This window comes from Falco punctatus, assembly GCF_963210335.1.
Source record: "Falco punctatus genome assembly, chromosome: 6".
Taxonomy (NCBI): domain Eukaryota; kingdom Metazoa; phylum Chordata; class Aves; order Falconiformes; family Falconidae; genus Falco; species Falco punctatus.
This window is the reverse complement of record NC_137585.1, coordinates 20,273,109-20,294,602: the sequence shown is the minus strand read 5'-3', so window position 1 is coordinate 20,294,602 and position 21,494 is coordinate 20,273,109. Positions and strand designations below refer to the sequence as shown.

The 21,494-nt window shown below is 37.7% G+C and overlaps 1 long non-coding RNA gene across 1 annotated transcript in view; it reads left to right on the top strand.

The window, feature by feature from the left end:
- The first annotated feature begins 9,116 nt into the window (after positions 1–9,116).
- LOC308065325 overlaps positions 9,117–21,494 on the top strand; it is a 65,885-nt gene continuing 53,507 nt past the window's right edge. Inside the window, exon 1 of the long non-coding RNA XR_013928738.1 lies at positions 9,117–21,339. This is a non-coding gene — a long non-coding RNA (uncharacterized lncRNA). The remainder of the gene's footprint in view (positions 21,340–21,494) is intronic.

Genomic DNA, 21,494 nt, shown 5'->3' with positions numbered 1-21,494 from the left:
AGGTTTGGCCCACATGAAAAAGGAATAAAGCCTATTTTGCATATTTTGCTATAGGATTAGAATCAGAGAAATCTGAACAAAACCAGACCTTTATCTTTTTTTATTATGTGTTTGGATTTTTTTTTTTTCATGGAAATCCTGACAGGTGCTTCTTTCCTATTGCTTTAAAATAAACGTTGGCATTTGACCTATTTTCTTCTCAGGTTTACCTACATACAGCATTTTCTGTAGCTCAGGAGAACATGTCAGCTGCAGACAAGAAGAAAAAAGTATTAACCTCATAAAATTATAGTATGACCTCTGAGTTTGGGTGGTGACCATGCTTGAAAAGGCACAACAGTCAGGACACAAGGTCAGTTGTGAGAGACACTTCATATTCTCAGGCCTGTTTATATAAAGAAAATCATTCCCCTATGAACAATGAAAATGCATGCGCACAGGTTTAGTAGTGCAGAGTTAGATGTGTAATAGGTGAGGTATCATATCAGGGGATGAGGCGAGAGAGCAGGGGAAGGAAGGAAACAATGAAGTGCTCAGGAAGGTAGAAACACTATTTTTTTCTGTAGCAAAACAGTAGATGTTCAAGTTGGGGATCAGTATTTGCATAGGTATCTAGTTTCATTGATATATAACAAACAGTATTTTTGTAGATGCCAGGAGTATGTCTGTGTGTACTTCTAAAAATCTGCAAAACAAACAATAATAGGATTTTAACTTACTTGATTTGCTGAAGCTTTATTGCAGAAAGAATCCCAAGGACCAAGAGATGACCTGGCATTTGAAAGAGATAGATGGATAGGACATGCAGTGTATGGACATTAGTTTTCATTTGAGATCATTTGGCTGCAGCATCTGAAAAGAATATTTTCATCAGTTATTTCTCAGAATTTAAGAGTGTGGAATAAAAAAGGCAAAAATGACTGTGAAATACAGTCTTTAGATATAGTTAGATTTTTGGCCATGTTGGTTTCCTGGTCCTCTGTATTCTACACACAATACTGTGGCCAGAACAAGCTACCGTAGATGTGAGAAGAAAACGCAAATCATCCTGATCTAAAGCACATGTCTCAACCACTCCATCTTTCCTCAGCATTTAGCCAGTTGTAACACATTAAAACACTTATGAGTCCATTCAGCACAGAGCTGAGTTACATATGTATGCTGGCTTATTCATTAAAATTCAAACTTGCCTACTACAGGGATTTTTTTGTTTGGATAGTCCAGACAGGCCCATAAAAGCCACCAGTGCTTTATATTCTAGATCCAACTCTGCAACAATAAAGCTCCTAAAAATTGCACTGATACGGAACTAAACTGAATGCCATGATATAAAGAAAACTGTAAAAGCCCCGCACCGTATTCTTAAACTGCCAGCTTAATCCCTCCCTGTAAGGTTAGTGTCTGTGCAATGGCTGAATTAAAGCAGGTCTTATATTTCATGGCTAGAATTCCAGTAAAATTGGAGCATGATACACAAATATTTCTCTCTCCATTGAAGACTTTATACATAGCCTCAAAATTAATCATTTCTGGAAAGAGTGTTGTTTTTTTCTTTTTTGAAGAATGGTAGCATGAATAAGTGATTAAACTAGGCTAGTAGGATATATAATAGACTGCCACTAATCCTTTTAGCTAATCCATCAATTTTATCATTCCCACCTGAGAAGAGGTCTTTTTTCTTCACTTCTCATGGAAGGTTTAATGTTGGATTTGCACATTCTACAGAAGACTTAGCCGTGTGTGTAACATAACAAATATGTGTAATCCTGCTGATGTGATAACCGCTGTGAATGAAGTTTTGGACCCTGTGGCAGAGAATCTCCTGTGACAACCTCAGAGTGGGTCTGCAGGCAGATGTGGGTCTAGAAAAGCTTTGCTTTTAAAATGGTTTGGGTTTAGAAATGATGTACAGAGAACTTATTGGAACAAAGTGAAGTAACTAATGAACTATCTAGTTAATTATGACAAGACTAGATGATACGAGTTTTGCAGCTAAAATGACAATCATAAAAAATGGAAGACTCATTGAGGCCTGTATTATGGAAGAATTACTATATTTTTATTGTATCAAGTTTATTTTTAATTCTCAACCAGAATTACCTTATAAATATACACATAAACACACATGTACATACTTTAGCCTATATTAGCAGGCTATAAATTATACCTTTTGAAGGTGAATTCTGCAACTAGACCTAGAGGCTTTTTAGCAAACCCGGTAAACAGGAATGTGCAGCAATGATGAGTAATCACTAGTATTTCCATACGGTTTTAATTTTTATATTTCAATTGAATTTATTTTTTAATTTTCCCTACATTTTCACATCTATATTTCTTTTTTTTTTCTTTTTCTTTTTTATTGATAATCCGTAGTTTGAACAGCTCTTGGGAAGGTACACAGAGGTTAGGGAGGAACTTTGATCTCCAGGCATCACTGGAAGGGGAAATTTGCAGTTTTGCACAGCAGTAGCAGTTGATGTTGGGACAATTAGTGGAAACTTGTTGAGCACCTTTACTCTTTCTGTCCCCTGTGAACTATGATGACAAGTGACTGTGTTTATGGGTCACTTGAATTTCTGCTGCTTCCCATGTGACATACCACAGTCTCTACCCTCCCTTTTTTGTAAGACTGACACTTTGTATGTCCTCTGTGGTTTTAAGCTTTCTGCCTGTCACGCTGTAATGTTCCTGTATTCAGTGCTACCCTAACCTAGTCAAACTCCATAGCAGTGCAAACAATACAGTGGTGATGGTGCAGAGCCTGGTGTGTGCCAGCAGTATCTCAGACAGGCCTGAAGGTTGCATTCAAGTTCTTCACCTCTTCAGCAGCATGCAGAGTACTCCCCGAGCTGCTGGTTTTCAAGGTGGTAGCTTTGCAGGGGTGGTTGCAGGGGTTTCCAGCAGCAGGTGCCCATGGCCATTCTTCCACATACTCCTTCAGAAAGGAGATGTGAACATGACATGTAGCAACTCCTGAATGTCTGCAATTTGCTTTTTGACTATCAACATAATTTGTGATTTTCAGTCAGTAAGTCTTGGACTCCAGTGGCACAATGCATGTCCCATTCAGCCTCCTCCTTGTTGGGATTAAGGTAACCTCTGGCAGAGGAGCAGGTGGGAGTCTGGGTGTGATGACTTCTGTAGCTGTCCCAATGCCAAATGTGATATAGTGGGTTGAAGATAGCTTAAGAACATCTGTGAGCAGCGCTTGAGGAAAGTACAAGACCGCAGGTATCTGCTTAGAAGCCCAGCTAAAAGCACGTTGTTCCACTCAGAGAGTCCCAAATGAGACATAGTATTAGATTTAATGTCATATGATATAATTTAATTTAATAAAATAGGTTAAAGGAGAAAAGACCTGTTGTGGTTTAACTTCAGCTGGCAACTAAGCACCACACAGCTGCTCTCTCACTCCCCTGCAGTGGGACAGGGGAGAGAATTGGAAGGGTAAAATTGAGAAAGTGAGAAAACTCATGGGTTTAATAGGTAAAGCAAAACCTGCGCATGTAAAGCAAAACAAGGAATTCATTCACTACTTCCCATCATCAGGCAGATGTTCAGCCATCTCCAGGAAAGCACAGCTTCATCACATGTAACGGATACTTAGGAACACAAATGCTGTAACTATGAATGTCCCCCCCTTTCTTCTTCTTTGCCCAGCTTTTACTGCTAACCATGATGTCATATGGTATGAAATATCCATTTGGTCCATTGGGGTCATATGTCCCAGCTGTATCTTTTCCCTGTTTCTTGTGCACCCCCAGCTTACTCACTGGTGGGGTGATGTAAGAAGCAGAAAAGGCCTTGACACTGTGTGAGCACGGCTCAGCAGTAACTGAGACATCCTTCTATCCTATATCAACACTTTTTCAGCACAAATCCAAAAGTAGGATAAATAGGCTAAACAAGAAGACGCCTCATTTTTATAGCTGCATGAAACAAAAGATAAGACAGATTTAGCAAGGTTTCCCCTAGCTGTATCCTTTTCTTCCGAACTGTTTAAAAACCAAAGCAATGGACTCTGTGCAGAGATGCAGCACAAAATTTCTTTTTCTCTTTCCCTTTCCTGTTTCACTTCCTGCTAAAGCTGCTGGGTGTTGCAAATAGCAGTGCATCCTACAGGCAAATACATTGCAGCACAAAGGAGTTAATGTAAAGAAAAAATATTAGAAAAGTCTGGTCTTTCTGTAAAACCATTTCATGCTGTAGCTAGAGAATATGGCAGGGGTCTTTGAGTTTTTGTCACCTTGAGAAAACCTGAACCCTTTCCCTTCTCACAGGTCTGATGACAGGTCTGATGTTCTTTCTTCCTCTTTCCCACTCTCCGTGTTCCCCTGTTTACTATGCCCTGCCTTACTGCTGCTACTTTAGGCTTTCAGTGTGAATGAATCTCTGACCAACCTTCCTTATACCTTCTCTGTGGCATATAGCTCTGTCAGGTCTGAAGTGGTTTATAGATTTTATTTGTTTACATAGCTCCAATGTGAAGATGACTCTGTGAAAGTTCTCAGAGCCTCCTGAGTGAATGCAGTTCAGCTCCTCCTTCAGGACTCTTTGTAATTGATGTACTTTGGAAGAAAAAAAGGTGGATTTTTTTTCTTGTAGGCTATCTGGGAAATTATTACTTTCTCACAGTAAATATTACAGTACCTTTCATTTTTGACCAGTGAGGCAGCCTACTGACAGGGCTATGGTTTCTGGTGTATGTAGTAGACTGAGACTCATGTCCTGTCCATCACATTGTTATTACAGGCATAAATTTAAATAATATATAACTGTTTCAAATAAATTGCATAGTTATGCTCTTGCCTTGCTTTTCTGCAGCATCTGGGATCCATCAAATTATTATACAGCTGGTTAGATGTCAAATACATTTGTGTACTCAGTGCCTGTATTTTCTGTGAATTGGTGGTGGTTTATTGCCTCTTTGTTTCAAATAAGCAAAATTTTAATACTCTATATTTGGATTGTATGGACAGCTTAGTTTGGTAAGTTACATCATCCTAACAAAATTTGTATAATGGAGAGAATTAGGTGACATTTTATAGTTTGAATCTATCCTTAATTTGAGTCATTATGAGAAGCAAAAGTGTAACTCCTCATAGGTATGAATAGATATGCAAGCACAAATTAACGTTATTCTGTTTATCTGTTATTGGAAAGAAACCCCCTATTTATGCTTAGAAGTATAGCATCACCAGTTTTAATGTTATGGTTCAATTATGACTTGTTTTAAATTGGGCTTTTTTTTCCAAATTTGAGGAGCTACTTGGAGAGAAGAGTTTGTCTCAGAAGCTGAACCAGATGGTGATCAGGCCAACAGGGACATGTATTCCTTCACTCAGCCTGCCCTTCCTCAGACTGAAAGCAGTACATCAACACTAGCAATGCCAACTTCCATGACCTCAGTATTCAATGATGTTTTTCTTAGTCTTACCATTTTTTCAATCCCATAATTTTTTGAAGCTCATAATTTGAAATAGCTGAGTTTAGCAAAATGGATTTTCACCAGGGATAGTGACTATAGAAGGTGTCTGAAGTACAAGTTGTGCTTTCTGCTCCTTATGAATCTTAACATGCTGACAGCCTTTCCTAGAGCAATTCAGGTGTTTCAGTCAAGGGATAAAAAAATTCCTATCACTGTCTGCAGCACCAAATATTCTACTTGTCCTTGTATTCATGAAACAATTCTGGTTGTCGTCTCACTGCTGGTGGAAGAGTTAAGGAGCCTTTCACTGATTTTGAGCTTCATGAAACAATGCCTTGTCTTTGCATCAGCAGCCCTTAGGTTAATAACAGTGTTTCAGAGCAGTGTGGTAATGAAGCTGATGTAAGTTCATGATAAGGGACGCATCGGTCATCAAGAAGAGTATGTGGTTTAGAGGAGTCTTTGATGAGCTTGACAGGCAGTCTCCACTCCTAAAGGCAGTTTGCTGTGGGATCACATGCCATTTGTGCAGTGATGTGTTTGTTGACAAATGTGACATAAAGAAATTTAGGGGGAAAAAGAAACCACGTTTTCTTAAAGCATTTTAGATCACTTTGTGGTCTAACCACATGCTCAAAAACTTCCTGAGCTGGAAACAGTCTCCAGATGACCTACAGGCTTTAAAACTTACCAAAACAAAAAGTTCTCTACCACAAAAGCATTCCAATGGTTATACTCGGGTAGAAAATAGTTTCTCATCATATGCTTTAACACTGAAAAACGTTCTGTTTCCTTGTCACCTTTTCTTCTTCTGCACAAAATATAAACTTGTTACAGTTTAACATAGCTTTTGGCTTATGGGATAGTTTTGTATACACAGCAATAAATTGGGGCATACAGTAAAACTTTTCGGTAACTTGCCAAATTATCTTCAATGTCAGCCAGGCACAACTGTTTTTCTTGGCATCAATTTCAATAGCATTTAAAATGCATAATGCACATTTCTAACATCTCTGTTGTAGAAATAGCAGTTTCACTGGAAAACTTTAATCCACTGGGAATCTGGGGAATAATTGACCACCATGTCCAACAGTAATTTCAATTTAACAATGTAATTTATCCATGATTTCAGTGGGGCTTTGAGCTAGAGGATTTATCATTGAGGCTAACGTGGGTAGGGATTTTTTTCCTGATCTTTGACTCGCATGCTTTCTTTTACAAGCTTCTACACTGTGAGAGCATCAACACTTTCACTGTGAAAGACACTATTGTACATTTCCTTGGGAGTTTGAGTTTCTTTAAACATACTGAATTGTACAGGTTATGTTTCTCCTCTATGCTGTGAAGCGTGTCTGTACTGTAGTCAGATATAAATGTACCTCATTTAGACTTGCCTGGCTTTAAACCAAATGCTTTGGGAGTGACAATCTAGAGCTCTGCACAGCCCACATTAACCTGCTGAAGAAACTTGGCTTTATACTCCCAGGGCTACATTGTTATCAATACTGGGAGGAGCTGGTCTAAACCCAGTTTGGGAGTGTTCCCATGATCTATTAACACCTTTCTTTACAGGGTAATATACTCTTAACTAGTTAAATGTTTATTGAAATCCAAGCTAACATTTGAAGCCTGATTCTTCCTCTAGCCCTCTCAGTCTTGTCTTGGTGGTTTAAAGGGACCCTAAATGTGACGCATGTTACATAGGTAAGAACCTATGCAATATCAAAGCAGGAGTAAAAAAAAAAATAAGGCTTCTTAGCTTAATATTGTGAAAGTATTTCCTGCTTGAAACTACAGTTGTGCAGCTTGTACAACTATCTGTAAGCTTAAATAGGCACAAGTCTTCAAGAACTGTGGTCACAGTCACTATTGAACTGTGACACTTCCTCCCTTTCTCCCAGCAAGCAGTTGATCTTGTCTCTGCTCATCTGAGAGGAAAAACATAGGACATCCTTCAGTCCTGGTCCCTCCAACCACAAGTTACACTGTGCAATGAGTGTATTTTTCACCAACTGACCAGGATTCATCCTGAAAGTCTCTCTCTCCTGGTCAATAAACAGTCATTCTGAAGGATTTATCTTTATGTGCTTCAGAGATCTTTACTTACCTCAGTATTATATGTGGCTTCATATCTGCTCCTAATAATAAAACTTACTGCAAAACCTAGAAGCGAAGCAGTTCAGAGTGGCTTCACCTTTGCTGTGGAGATGAATAACAATGATCTAAAATAAATACAGTAAGTTGCAAGGTCAAAAAGGAACTAACTCTTTTTCAACCTTCTTCAAACTGTCTGCTTTTAAAATTTAGGTTGATTGGTGGAGGTAGAAACCTGAAGAATTTAGAGTAACCAGCAGCATATTTTTAATTATTTGTAACTATTTTTTATTACTTAGAAATAGTCTGCAGGCTGCCAGCATTGATTATCATTGTATTAGAACTCACACTGAGAGGTCTGGTTCTTGGGGTCTGTTTTGATCTCTGCAGGAGTCAGCCCCTGCTTCTTGCTAGTTATATGGCCCTGTTTTTACTTTCTTTAATCTTACAGATCTGTAGAACTGTGATACACCCTTCTAAGAGATGTTAAGCATCATAATTATTAGAGAAACACTGGCAAATTTCAGAGGAAAAGGCTAAGTATATTACAAATTAAATAAACATGATTTACTTACTAAAGCAAGAAAAACTGAACTTAAGGTTTGAAAAAAATTAATGGTGGGACAAACTGTACCTGACTGAGGTAGTTCTAACACTTGCAATTCTGCAAGATGAAGGAAAGAATTCTTTTAGTGCCTTTTTAGATACTCACTGGCAAAACGTCCTAGGATAGTCCCTGAAGTATCATTTATTTCCTTTTTGAAGCAACACATGCATTCAGAATTTTGCCCTGTCTGTGGGAAATATATTAATCACATTTCTATCATACATTTCAAATTTCCTTGCACTTTATATCAGTTCTGACCAGCTAGCTGTACTGTTGTGTCCACTAAAAGCCGGGCTGTAATAAGGTCTTGGGAAAGAGCATGCCTTCAGTGCACGCTTACGCCTGTGGTATGAGGTCCTGCTTTCTGCTCCCAGCCTCCCGGATTTTCAGATCCATTGCACATAACACCTCTGTGGTTCTGCTGACGTCTTTCCTTGTACTTTTTGGTGTGTTTTTTATACACTTTGTTATAGCTGAACACAATAGAGGTTTGTGTTGGTGTACAATTAACTGTTTTCTCCTAAAAGATAAATGGTACCAATTAACTATTTCTTTCTGCGTAAATATAAATTACTATAAGCAATTCCTGATTCTTTGTGCTGTGTAGTACGTCAGCCTGAATACTCAATTACACAAAACCGAGCAAGCAATCACATGCACTTTTCCACCTTCCTTTTTTTTAACAAAAAGTATGGTAAGTGAATTAGAGGCTACATTTTAAATCTTGATCTTTTTAGTGTTATTTCACTAAGCAGATTATGTGCTGTTTGGGAATGAATGGGACAAGTATATTGGCAGCAATGCAGTTTGTCTCCCCGGCCTTAGTAAGAATACCTGTGCTAATTATTCTGTGGTATTATTCAATGGTACTAGTTAATGCTTTCTGCCCAGAAATCGATAGCATGTAACAGTCTGTTGCCTTTGTCTCATCATAGAAAATCTATGAAGACAGTAGGTGTGTCTTTTTCTTCATAGTCACTATTGTAAAACTACCAGTTCTATTCCAAGCATTTTGTACTGTGAAACTACTGTGCCCTTGTGTCATTTTTTCTCCTTTTGACAAAGCAGTGGTTCGCGTTTAGTGCTTATTTAATTTGTGAACTGATGAGCAGTACGTGTGGTTTTGTGTTGCCTTGTGTAAATCAAATCAACATAAACCAAAAGAAATCTTTGAACATTGTTCCTTTCTCTCAATTGGGACTCGTTTCCTGCACCCTGAATTTTTATATATGTAAAACGTGAAGCAGATATGCGACACACAGCAAGTTTCAGTATCACTTGAAACAGAGGCTGTGGAGTGACTGATACAGAGTTTGCACTCCTTGATCTTAAAGTCTTAATAAACTTGCCATGCACTGCTGCTTTTCATATGCCTGTCTCTTTGCCACACCATTCATATTCATACCAAGGAATTTCCAATGAAAAAAAGCATCATCTATCTTCTCTCCCATTTTTCTGCAACACGTTTGAATGTGATTTTTCTCTAAGTAATACATGTTGCTTAAAAAAATACATACATCTCTCTTCCTGTTGCCACTGATTTCAAAAGAGATAAGGCCTTTTATTGAATCCACCACAGACCTGGGATTTCTGAAATATAACACTTGACCTTGAGTTCAACAAGGGTCAAATACACTCCTGTGCAGTGGGTTAGCACAGATCTTATCACTGCATAAGTGCCTCATAAATCTTGAAAATGGGAATTTTCACTTTATGGGGAAAAATTTTGCCTAACTCAACCAACTAGTTGGAAAGTATACCTTATAGTGAATGTAGATGGTTGGAAAGGCCTTTGAGCTTTGATTATAGTCAAGAAGTTGAGAACCCTCCAATACAGATATTGTAAATACAGATATTCAAAGATATATGAAGAAGGTATTATCTGTATACAGATACAGATAATAAAGTCCAATCTTTATTATTCAGTGATCATAATGCAGATTTATTAATGAAGTTCAAAACATATAGATGTGACTTACTAGACCAGACACTGGATGTTCCTGAGTGCCCAGTGCAGATTTGCCATTGTTCCATGTATAGCTGGGGTGAGTCACTTAACTTTTGTAGGTGTGGTAACTGTACAATAATACGCATAAGAATATTTCCTTTGTGCCTAGTATGGCAGCAGCTATTAATTAGTTAACGCTTCTGCAGATTTATAATGTATAAGTAATATATAAAGCAGCTTCTATGGAGTTCTTTCCTAAAGGCATAGAAAGCCTTGTCTACTGAGTTTTATTTTCTCTGTGTCAGCTTTTTTAATCTTAAAGGGCTGGAATTCAAGCTGTGTTTATGGATTACAATTTATCACAATCTGTAAGACCTGTATATCTCTGACTATGCAAACTTAATTCTGATCCTATGTTTTAAAGAAACTGCTTGTGGAGGCAAGATTTAAAATTTGTTTTCTATTAACATTTAAGCTTGAGATTAAAATTTACACTAATGAAGTGCAGATGCACAATTTTACTTAGAAGTTGAATATGGGAGGGTCACCAGGCTGGCTGGAAAAAAAAAAAGTAATCAAGGAAGCATTTATAGTAAATAGACATTACTTACCTGGGTCTAACAGACAATTTAAAAACAGAGCATGTTTTGAAGGGTTTTATTACTCTCACCAATCATCTGGAGGTTTTGTTGTTGATTGTTGATTTGGTCTTTGAGGCTGGATTTATTTACATTCAAGCTAATTGGAAATCAGAGTCACAGACTCATTAAGGTTAGAAAGGACCTTTTCAGATCATCTCATCCAAAGCCTCTACTCAAGCAGGGTTACCTAGAGCAGGTTGTCCAGGATCATGCCCAGTCAGGTTTTCAGTATGTCCAAGGGTGGAGACTCCACAGCTACTATGGACGACATATTCCAGTGTTTGATCACTCTCACAGGAAAAAAGTGTTTTCTTATATGAAGATGGAATTTCATATGTTTGAGTTTGTGCCCATTGCCTCTTGTCCTGTCACTGGGCACTACTGAGAAGCAGTCTGGTTTAATGTTTTCTTTCCATGTACTGGTGCCTGGGGTTATTCCTCCCCAGATGCATGACTGGTCACTTGCCTATGCTGAGGGATGACAGAATCATGAGATTCCTGTTGGCCTTTTTCTCTAGCCTGTCCAGGTCCCTCTGAACTGCAATATAACCATCTCATGTACACTCACTTGTCTACTTTTCATATCATCTGAAAACTCACTGCAGGTGTACTCTGTCCCATTGTCCAGGTCATTAAAGAAGAGGTTAAATGGCAAGGACATGGCATTTACCCCTGAGATACACCGCTAGTGGTTGTCTTTCATCTGGACTTTCTGTGGCTGATTACACTCTTCTGGGCTCAGCATTTTAGCCAGTTTTCAATCCACCTCATTGTCACTTATCTAAGATGTAATTAGTTTATTTGTGGGTGTGTTATTTGAGAGAGCATCAAAAGCCTTACTAAAGCTGAGGTAACACCATCCATTGCTCTCCTGTCATCCACCAAGCTAGTCAAGCTACCAGGTTGGTCAGGCACGATTTCCCCTTTGTAAATCCATGCGGACTGCTCCTGATAACCTTTAGGTGTCTGAAAAATGGTTTCCAGGATTATTTGCTACATTAACTTCACATGGATGGAGGTGAGGCTGACCAGCTTGTAGTTCCTTGAATCCTTCTTCTTGCCCTTGTCGAAGAAAGAGGGGACATTTGATTTCAACCATTCCTCGGGAACATCTTCCAATCGTCATAACCTTTCAAAGATAATCAAGCAATGACATCAGAAGGCTCTCTCGGCTTTCATGGCTGTACCCCATCAGGTCCTATGGACATGTTTATGCCCAGTTTGCTTGATTCCTAACCTTGCTCTCTCCAACTGAGCGTAAATCTTTCTTGCTCCAGAAATAAATCTATTAAGATGAAGATAGAGCAGCACACAGCCATCTGTATTAAGACCTCTGATTTAATCTAATGGGGCATTCTGATTTTTTTTTTTTCCTGTCAGAGTGATCCTGGAAGATGCTGAGCATCCAGACGCTCTGGCAGTTTTTTGGCATCTGGATTCTCAGTAGTACATTGTAGCATCGACCACTCCAGAGTTGCTCATGAATTTAATGTGTAAACTTGAGGAATGTATCTTGTAGATATGACATACATTTTGTTTGTTATTTAAGGCCGCTTTATACTTGATCTGATCTTTAAGGTCACGGTTCTTGTCTCTTTTTTAAGATAAAAAAATCTGTATCCTGCTTTGACCAGGACACTACATCTTAAAAATATGTGTGACAAAGCCACAGTTTACATTATATCTGTGTCAGCAGTTGGTTCTGATAGCCAATGGGAAGGGAGCATAGTCTCGTTCCCTGCCTGGATTTATGACTGTGCCTTCATCATTTCTGTAATTCCTTATTGCAGCAATGTCCTGGGAAAGTTTTTATCTGACTAGGGTAGGTGATAACACACTGGTCACACCAATGTGAAAAAATGGTAATGTTAATGTACAATTAGCAAGTTTTGCAAGCTGTTTTTTTCCCTCCACACCATGTTTGTGTTCTTTCTCAAGAACCTTCATGCACACACAGAAGGATATACTGACACTACTCTAAAATTCCCATGCTGGGCCTTTAACAGAAAGAATTAGTGACACTTATCCAGGCAATTTGCATATGTCTCAATATATTTATATTGCATGTTTTGTTCGTGATCTTTTTGTGTATTGTGTTGTTAATCTTCTCTCCCTTCTCACTTTGCTCATTATGACTTTCTGGAATTTTCTCATTATATGGTCACCACGGACCAAAAAGTTAGGCTAAAATGTTCGTCAGTAAACAGAATTTCTGGTGAGAAATTAAAATTTTAGAAATTCAATAAATGACCAGAAATCTGAAAATTTTTACATTTCTTTGTAATTCATTGTTTAAAGAAAGTATTGTATGTAATATAAGATTATTTGAAATAGTGGTGACACAAAAGGAATCAAAATTATGAAGTTCAAACTATGTGCTTTCTTTAGAAAAGGCAAATAGGGTTACTAAACCATAAGCTGTAGTGTTTCATCTGAATATTTTTTGCTGTTGAAAATATATTAGAATTGGCACATTATTTTAATTTTTGTAATTTTTCCCTGGAAAACTGGTCCTTTCTTAGTAACATTAATATTTTATCATTTAATTTTATTTATTATTTATTTGCACAGGTCTTTGCATTATTTTTTTGTGTTCTGATTGGAGAGCAAGATAAGTTAGGAAAAATTCTCTATATTTACAAAGAGTTTCATCCTAACTTTAGTCTGTTCTTCCCCATTTGTCTCAGCTGTGTAAAAGAAACTCCAGATATGTTAACAGAAGGTCATTTCTAAGGGAGAGCCTGCTGGGAAGAGCTGGCAATCTAAACAAAAAGAGAAAGAGGGGAGGAAATGCTAATGTCACCATTTTACCAATGGAGTTATGATAGTCACTGATTAACCCTGTGACAGAGCCAGAAAGTGAACCCAGAAACCCAGTCCCTGGCTTTAGCAAAATAATACCGTATTTTAATAAGAAGCTTTGCCATAGGTGGCAGTGAGTGAGAGGCAGAAAAAACTGAGCAACTTGTCATTTATTTCTTTACAATGGCTTACATCTTACACCTGTAGCGTCAATACTGAAATACATTTATAACCATTATTTTAAATAAACTTCTTGTCTCAGCCATAATCTCTTTACCATGAAGGATCATTTATTTCATTATCAAGACACTTATATTACACAGCACCTTTTTTCACTCACATACACACACACACAAACAAAATTCCTGGTCCTAGTCTGACAAAAATAATTAATGAAATGCTTGCCCCTACTTCAAATTGTAAATAAGTTTACTTCTGTACTTCAGAAAGCTACCATTGTAGCAAAACAGTGAGAACTTCCGTCTATTATTTGTAAACTGCAGGAGGATAAATAATCTATTGCATTAGAAGCAGCACTCTCACATGCAGATATTCACATACACTGCAAAAGAATTGGTGCTTTGTCTGGAGTAAAATGAAGTCCCAGGGGTAATTTCTGTACTGTGTAGGAAATAATGTCTCCTGCGTAAAATTTATGGCCATGATTGTTTGCAAGAAATGAAAAATATAGTGTTAAATGTGTTTAACAAAAGCATTCAGTTGTTTCATATTTTTCCGTTGACTCCTACCACTGCCAAATTATAGAAGTTACAAATTCTGGACAAATTTTTAGGTCACTTCATAAGAACTAGTATGACTAACTCCAATATATTGTTTTTGTCACGTTATAAAATGATATATTGAATATGCATTTAATTTGAATTCGTTGCTGGCTTACACTGAAAATAATAGAGTTTTACCAAGTTCATAAAATGCCATTTGGGAATAGCATTCGAAGATACTAGAAATAATTGTTTATTTTGAATTAGAACTGACAATAAGAGTTATCCAAGAAGTTACAGTGTATTTGTCTTGAGAACGGTCTTTTCCACCCGTATTTAAATGTCACTGAATGCTATAGATGTGATGACCAAATAGGAAAAAGCCTGTCACTACAAATCCTGAGGCATCCATTCAGTTCTTGTCCTGGGCTGATACTGCCGACATCCTCATATGACCCTCCTGTTGTTGGGCTAGAGGCTTGAAATTGATCAGACACGGTAATAGTTATATGGTCCCTTGCATGCTGTTTCCTATAGAATCTGCCATTGAAATCCTTAACCTAATGAGTTTTCTCATATGTTACAACAGATTTACAATACAGCTAAGCATCATCTTCATCTGTAAAGAAAAAAAAAGTCATCTGAAATGAAATTCAAGTTTCTACTCATTTGCTTTAATCAGAACTGAGCTCACCCCACCCCACCCCCCCCAAAAAAAAAGAAAAAAAAAGAAAAAAAAAAAAAAAGAAGAAGAAGAAGAAAGAAGTGTGTGGTTTCCCAGCCTGACTGCTCCCTGGAAAAAAAATTGAAATAATCCATTTTGACATGTTTTTTTCTCTGCTTATCCCAGAATCCTTAGCACACTTCTGGAGAGGTGGATCAAAACCCACTGTCTTACCTTTACAGTCCTTCCCGTTCCTGCTGTCCTTCTCTTCTGAGATCTCTGACAATGTTTCTTTGGAATTTTGGTTGATTGTCAGCAGGTGCACAATTCCCCTTTCATTTTAATTTCTCTGTCAGTAAAAGGAGAACAAAAACAGATTGCCTGTTTCCCAGCAGCTGTGAGCTAAATCTCATGCTTATAAAGCACATTACGCTCAGTACACACCAATGTCAGGTAAGGGTAGGTTAGTGATTGTTATTTCTTTGGATTAATTGAGAATAGGAATAATTGAAGGTGAAGATAAAATTTAACCCTTTGGACTTATGTAGATTTGAGAGGCTGTATTATTTTCATCCACTGACTCTTTCTGCTGAGGTGAATTTTATCCTTGAGGAAAAAAAATTATTCCAGGAGTAACTGGAAGTAACTGAAGAGAAATCCTGTAATATGCATAGGGAAAAAAAAAAGTCCTAGATGCCCTTTAGATCTTCTGTCTCTTTCTCCTCAGGCTTGAATCCCCTTTTCCTTTATATAAGACTGCCATTAAAGTATGAAAAGCTCAAGACACTTGTGGTCTTGCAGTCACCTTTTAAGGGATGTTGGAAGTCAGAGAGCAGCTCTAAACTGCTTATCTAGTGATGAGCCAAAGCTATCATTCACTGTGTGGTTTTTGGACCAGGCAATGGGCTTATTTTGACTCCATACTTGCAGACGTTCCTCACAGTATCTTTTTTACTGCATTTAAATCCCTTAACGTTATCCAAGTGGCTCACTGAGGCCCAGAGAAGCTTTTTTTTTGTTGAGCTTAGAGGAGACCTGGGAAGTGTAGATGAATGATGCAGGCACAACCAGGTATTTCCCTGTGAAATATCTATCCAAAAGCTATTCAACCTCTCTTGTTTAGGTAAACCAATAAATTAAAGATAACCATCAGGCATTTTTCAGCAAACCCCTCACTGAAACAATTGCGTGTTTCATAGTTTCCAAAAGCTTCCATGAAAGTCAGCGGATTTAAGATTTATGATCACATTCATTCAATCATATCACATTCAGCAGCTTGCAAAAATAAACTTCCTCCCAGATTTGATGTTCCCTGATCATGGTGTAAGGTTGTTTAAAGGGCAATTACTACATAAGACCTTTGTAACTGCTTAGTTGAGAGTTGCCTGTTGTCTCAATAAAATGTTCACACTATCTACTTCTGTTTGCTCTTGTATGCACTTGAGGTATGCGTGTTCACACTACTAAATGCAGCTCATTGCAAATAGTTTGTGTAAAAGCTGACCTTTAGCAAAGAGGAAATAATCCTCAGCCCTTGAAGACTTAGAAATTTCCGCCAAAATCAATCATCACTTCTCCAGTAGCTCAGCAGGCCTTTTGGGGCTGGACTATGCTTTTGGGACAGAGCCCTAACCTCACAAGGTCACAGTCCTTCCCACGCACTTCTTGCTCTTGAGAAATGTAGCTGTAAGCAGTTCTGGAAAAGGGACAGATGTTTTTTCTCTCCAGGTGCCCAATCCGGTCTCCTAGGTGTGGGTATCTCACTCTCATTTTCACTTGATGACTGAAAACGATGTGAGGAAAATTCAGCACTAGACCCAACCCAGTATTTGGTCAAAGCTGGTGTGTGAAGTTAATAGGGCCTTTACCATCTTCTGGCTCTTCTGTATTAAAAAGAGTTGTGCTTTCTTCTTTGCATAAATAATCTTTGTTTGCTTAGTGCATGTATTTGTCAGTTATGGTCCCAATGTTTCCCTCCCCCTTAGGGAGCTAAAATCTACTTCAATCAAAAGATGGCAGCAATGTTTGAACTTGCTTATATGGACTGGTTAAAAATAACAGTGTAAATAAAAATGCTTTCAGTTACTCACCAAATCATAGCCCCTAGAATGCTACATACTACTTAGGAATATAACCACAGCAAAATGAGGAAGCTAGGAGATCTCTCAGAAAACATATCTGGACTCTATTTCACTTATTCTCCGAGGTACCTTTAAAAATTTAGTTATGTAATAAATGTAGTCAGGAATTATTTGTTGAAATGGTTTATATGTGCGTTGGAAAGTGGCACTTCATCAGAACCACAACTTTTTTTTTTTTTTTTTTTTTTTTTTTTTCTGAAATATTCCAGCTTCAATAAAACTTTCAACAACACAGAAACTTTGAGTCCGAGGCAGAATTTGGTGGGACTAGAACTGGAGCTGGTAGCTGAGAATGCCTGCCCTAGGAAAGCTGCTGCCCCAGAGGTTACAGTGTTTGCATAAAACGTGACAAATTGGACTCAGATTCCTGGCCTGATCAAGCGTGAGTGTCCTAGCTACCAGGGTGTTAGCTAGTCTCTCATAGGCATTAATTTCCCTCTTGCTTTCACTGATGTAAACAGAAAGAAATTAATGTACATGGCTCATAATTATAGTTTAACTGGAAATTAAAAGACTATATGTAGCAATGGGAGGATTAATGTACTGGAACACCTTCCTAATAGGAATAGCAAAAATACTAATCTAATAAAGCATAAATCCTAATTTGGTTAATGTAGGACTTCATAAACTTCTGTTTGTGAAAGAGATTATGTATACGTTTGCTTGTAATAGCAGAGAAGGAATGAGATATACCAGCAGGACCATTACAATCTCATATTTATAAAAAGCTTCCTACATTCTTGTCTTCATCCCCCTTATGTATGGGGACAATTTTTTAGCTTAAGGTGAGATGGAACAATAAAACTGTTCCCTTCATAATCTATTGTATGAAGATTTGTAAACTCAGGTTTTATACAAGCGTTGAATTAGTTACTCAAGTGGCAGCTAAGTGATAACATCTAATTTCTTTATATTTTCATGCAGTTGCGTGCCTAGCTATAATTGCATTTCTTGAAGCACCAAAGCCAAGGTACAGGGAAGATGTGACAAAGAGCTGATGTGAGAGACAGAAATTATCAACATAATAATCCAATAATGTTTAAATGTTTTTCATTAGCATAAAAATTCTTCAGCTTCTCTTTCATGTTTGTTTATTTCTGGTCTGAAAAACCTGCAAAATTTTATAAAGGAACGCATCATATCTTCCGCAGGAAAATCTGTGAAAACCTTGGAAGGCAGAATTATAACTGCAGTAAGGCACATTATATTCTCTTTCTGTTCCTTTGAAATGACAGACAGAATTAAGAAATTGTTATTTATGTGTTGTGCCATTTTAGAAGTTAATAAAAACAAATTGGTGCCATTAAAAACATAAAAATCCTCTTTGAAAAAGTTATGGCACAATGGGTTCCCAGTGAATGTAACTATCATCACTAGGGCAAAACTGACTCTAAAACTAAATTTCAGGGCTATCAATTTTAGGCTTCTAAGAGAACATAAATTCATTTGAATTTTAAAAGAGTAACAGAGAATGGTGGGTGGTTTGTTCTATATTCTCAAAAAGAAAAAATCTCCTGGGCAAAAAAGGTGTGAGAACTAGACAGCTTATTCTGATAAAGATGTATTATATGGAGTATTTGTTTTCAAACTAATGCAGGAAAACATGAAGAATTACAATTAATTAATCTAAAATAGTTACAGGTACATCTTATCAGCTAAGTGGTTTGTCATTCACATTCTATAAAGCCAAACAGTTTTAGGACCTAAAATGCTAACAATGAAATGCTATATGATAAGATGTACCAACAGACATTTATATAAATGGTTACTGGATAAGGACAACTGAGGTTTTACACAAAATAAAGTAACTATTAATGAACTCTAATTTTTCCTGTCACCTTTGAACACATGGTGATATTATTCTGACAGGATACGAAAGAGCCCATTCATTCTTACATGATTTATGAGAGGTCAGTTCCAGTAATGTGTCCTAATTGTATCATTTTTAGCTGACAGAAGAACACTGTAAAATTTTACCAAGTCTTAATTTTAACTAGTTATGTTCATAAAATATCAAGTGCCATGAACACAGCCATGTTATCCATTCCTCCCTCCTTTACAGTGCTCTTAACCAACCCAAATCCTGCACTAAGTATTTGGTCACAAAGCCCTGACCCAATTGCTATAAGCCTTGAAAGTTTGAGTTTGATGGTATTTTTTCAGTTTTCTAATTTCCTCAATCCCAAAATACCGAGGCTATGAACTGGCTTCATCCTTCCCGACTTTGGCCTCATTATTATTTTGGAGATGCCCGATTATTTTAGTGAACTATTTTAGGGATGGGATTAATTTCTCCCTCTCTCTCAGTCACACAAGGAGCCTAGATGAGTTGTAGGGCTTCACATGGGAAAGGTGTGCTCCTGCCAAAGATGAAATCCAGAAGAGACCCGCTTGTAGTACAGAGAGAGAACAGCAACTGCAGTCTGTATGGTTACCTGAAAAGTCCAGCTCTGCAAAATTTGTGATGAGATTGAGTCACTGAATAGCTCTTCCCTATTCATCACCATTTTTTGTAATCACAGTTTGAGTTTTGGTTGCTCTAGCTATCTTGTGTCTTTTAGGAGAAACATAACTGTTCTGCACAGAACTACAGCTCTGTCGGGGGAGGGTGGGGGAGGGGGTGTGTGTGATCTGCTATCGCTAACATCAAAATAGATACTGGCTTCAATAAAAGCAGAGTCTGGCCATCATGGCTGTTGCTTCATGTGTCCTGTTACTTGACTAGTTTGGATTCCTTTGGCCTGCTAGCTCCCTGTGAGCTCCAAGGTTTAAACTGGCAATTCTGAGAATGCTCAAGGGCAGGTGAAGGCATGGGTTTACTACATCTTGCTTCCTTAGGACTCTCTAACCTTCCTCGGTTATTTCATAGGTTTGATTAAATGAATACCTATTTCAATAGCACTTGAAACAGATATTTCATTTTGGATTTTTATTTACTTTTGAAGGGGATTGGGGTAGGGGAATGGAAAAGCATTCCTAAATAGAAAAGGTGGTTTACACTGTAATTTACCAGCCACATAACCGATGGTGGTAGCATTCAGCACCAGGAATTAAAAGACATGATGGCCATGCATTAGTATGTGGTGGTATTAATATTGCTGCAGAATTTACTGGTTAGGGACTGCAGCTGTTTAGTTTTACTTTACTTTTTTTGTTGAATGTTGCAGAATCCTTCCTGTTGAGATGAAGAAAGGAGTGTGATTGAGAGAAATGGCCATCAGCAGAGGATCATCGAGGCACCAGATCTGGGGCTTGGAGACCTATGCTTAATTTTCACCTCTGACAAGGTTTCTTGACTCAGTGTGAGCAATTTGCTCTTCCTTGGATTGCATCTGCACATAGAAAATGAGCCTACTCCTGAACAGAAGTATTCAAAAGCTACATTAATCTTTGTGGGATGCTCAGACATGGCACACTAAGCACCCGGATAAATGGCTGACAGCCAGGGCTCAGAAACTTAGTTGCTTGCTTTCAGCTCAGGTCAGGTTTTCTTGGTTTGGGTTTTTGGTTTGGTTTGGGGTTTTTTTTTGAGAGGGGTGTGTGTGTGTGTGTGTATGCTTTGTGACTTTGAAGGCACAAAGATACATATTTTAATTATTAAGTATGTGACTGTAAAACAGGTTTGTCTATGACAGAGCCATGGTAGAAGTGAATGACAAAGAGAAGCATCACTTTTCTGCTCTATTACTTTTCTTCACACAGCAGAACGAATGTTAGCTACATGGAGATTTGAACAATATTGCGCAGAGGCAAATAGGAAAAAAACCCAAGGATTCTGTCAAGAGTACCTTCCTGGGATGTGATTCCTCTCTCAAATAAAATTCATACTGGGATATAGTAACACATGATTTTCCTTACAAAATACTTGAGCCAACTTTTAATTGCCTGCTTACAAAGATTTGCATTGAACTAGAACTGATCCTAGTATCACTTTTCTTTCAAGGAACTCTATTGTGCACATTTTATTGACTGAGTGCCTACTGTATTTTAAAATGCTATCACCTGGTTTGTTCAATTAAATACTTTGCAGGTGTTCCTGTTCTCTGGTAAAAAAATCCCTGGACTTCAGTGGAATACATAATGATGCTTCTGAAAAGTCATTTTACTTTTTAAAAAGTGAACAATAACAAAACCAAAGAAACCAAAAATACTTGGAGTGCTAATTCTGGAGCCACATTCTCACAGGACTATTGCTACAACATAGGAAAACTGAAACTACATTTTTCTGCTAAACATTAACAGCAGCAACACAATTACTGTTACTCTGAAATGTTGACAGTGTGAATCGAGAGGTAAGTGATATGTATGTTTCAACCGTTTGGGCTTTTGACCTTTTCAATATTTGTTTGCCATTTCATTCTCCCACTATAATCTGGAGATTTATGGCACAGTAAATTTATTAATCCTAACAACCATATTTTCATTTGGAAACTGGACCGACTGTCAA